This window comes from Aplysia californica, unplaced genomic scaffold (assembly GCF_000002075.1).
Source record: "Aplysia californica isolate F4 #8 unplaced genomic scaffold, AplCal3.0 scaffold00111, whole genome shotgun sequence".
Taxonomy (NCBI): Eukaryota; Metazoa; Mollusca; class Gastropoda; order Aplysiida; family Aplysiidae; genus Aplysia; species Aplysia californica.
Genome location: NW_004797381.1, coordinates 799,604 through 801,856, shown reverse-complemented (window position 1 = coordinate 801,856; position 2,253 = coordinate 799,604). Strand labels below are relative to the sequence as shown.

At 37.5% G+C, this 2,253-nt stretch overlaps 1 long non-coding RNA gene across 1 annotated transcript in view; it reads left to right on the top strand.

Moving 5' to 3' along the window:
* The first annotated feature begins 130 nt into the window (after window positions 1-130).
* The window catches only part of LOC118477492, a 19,940-nt gene continuing 17,817 nt past the window's right edge, over window positions 131-2,253 (top strand). The window contains exon 1 of the long non-coding RNA XR_004858416.1: window positions 131-291. This is a non-coding gene — a long non-coding RNA (uncharacterized LOC118477492). The remainder of the gene's footprint in view (window positions 292-2,253) is intronic.

Sequence of the window (2,253 nt, the reverse complement as noted above, 5' to 3'; positions counted from 1 at the left end):
GAGAGAGAGAGAGAGAGAGAGAGAGAGAGAGATGGGAACAAGAAGAAAAAAAAGGAGAGAGAGAGAGAGAGAGACGAGCTTGCCGACATTTGGCGAGGGCGGTTTGGAAAGAGGGAAAATGACGTCCACAGGCGTGCCGGCGATTATTCGAACGTTTGAACCGGAGAGGAGGCGAAGGGTTCCTGAGAGCGGGAATTCTGAAGGATCCTGCTGCTTGTTTGTGCTACGGGGAGTTACTGTTGACTTATTGTCGGACCGGAGGAACACCGTTTTTGACGTCTGTTCTTCTAAGTATGTCAGGACACATGGAGGAGACCCTCCTTTTGTATTCTTTCGGTTTCTTGTTTCTTTTTCATTCTTTCACGTCTTCTATATTATATTATTCATTTTAAAATGTTTTGTTTGTTTCTTTTGTCTTTCTTTCGTTTCCCTTTTTGTGTTTTGATACAAATACAACAACTGCTGTGTTTAGCCAAACGACAGAAAAAAAATGTATTTTAAAAAATGAACGTTTTTATGTCTTAGACCATACTTTGAAATGACAAAATATTGAAACCGTTAACAATACAGACAAGGGCGTTGTAGTTTTGACACTGTAACCTGTTTTAGAAAACACAAGCAAAAACAAAAACAAAAATACATAAATGAAAATCGAAAAATAGCAAAGAACTTTGACTTGTAGATAGTGAGTCTAATAACAAAAATAATCATGACAATATAATATGCCACAATAAAACGACAACAAAAATCAAGAAAGAGAAACTTGATGAAAAACAACGTAGAAAACAGGACAAACTCGTGAAAAGAGAAACAAAGAAGAAGAAAAAGAAAGGAAAATAATTCATCGGACACTCAAGTCCGTCCAAGTACACAGAAGCAAACTGTTGAAAGTTTCCTCAAAAGCGCCCACTGCAACCAGTCGTTCTTTGCGCGTGCTTTCCCCTCAGCACGGGAGGGTGTCTCTTGTCCTTGTGTCATCATTTGGCTCACGTTTGTATCAACATTTGACACGCGTGTGTACCTGGAAGAGAAGATCGTGTCTTTGTGGTGTGTATTTGTGCTTTGGGCAGTGAGATTGCTGGACGTAGTTATCAAGATAATATTGTGTACAACATTATTCGTAAGTCTTCATTTATTTTTTATTTTAATTTCTCGGGGTATTTCCCATTTAAATAAGTTGTGAATCCTTAATGAGCTCAAAGGTGGATATTGTGTGCCTAAGTAATAAGGACCAATTTAAAATATTATACATAAGTAATATTATACTTCGACAAACACTGGATGCTATAATATTAATTCAAAAATTATTTGGTCCCATTTTGTTTCTTTTGCACATCAAAGTCGCAAAGTTCAGTTTTGTCTTCTGTGTTCCCTTCTTGTTCTATTGTTACAATTGTTCAAATTTAAAAACACCTATTTGATACTTGACGACATGTTTCTCTACAAGAAAATAGTCTTCCTCTTCCTTTTCTTTCTCCTCCTCATCCTCCTTCTCTTCCTCCTGCTAATCCTCCTCCTTCTACACCTACCGCTACTCCACATACTACCATTCATCCCACCACTTCCCCTCCTTTGGTCCAAATCATCCTCTTCTCCTCCCGAACTCCTCTTCTCTTCCTACTCACCCTTCTCCTTCTGCCCCCACCCCTCCCCCTTCCCATTCCCCGTATCATTATCATCACTACTTTACAGTTACTTCTTTTCAAGTCTCACATAAAACACTTGAATCTCTTGTTTTCCTTCTTTCTTTAGTTCTGTCCCTTTCTAACCACCCCCTCCCCCCTCTTTTCCCCAACACCATTGCCCATTTACTTTATCTTTGCCTTTTCCTTTCTCCTTTCTCTTTTTCATAATTCGCTTCCTCAAAATTGTTTTCTCAAATTTTAAAATATTAACTTTTAATCTTCACAAGTATTCTTTTTTCTTTAGCCCTCATTATTTGTGGGTACGTTCTATAAAGAGAAAGAAAAAGGGAAAGAAAAGGAAAAGAAAAGGGAAAAGTAGGAGACAAGAATATGAGAAAGGAGAAAGAAAGAAAAAAAAGAATGGAAAAATAAATTAGAGTGAGGAAGAACGAATGAAAGAAATCTAGAATAAGAGAAAGAATGTATAAACAAAGTACAGAAAATTAAAATACATAAAAATGATGCAGTCTGTTTATACAGCTTGAATTAGTCTGTATGACTGGGGTTTGTGTGTGTGTGTGTGTGTGTGTGTGTGTGTGTGTGTGTGTGTGTGTGTGTGTGTGTGTGT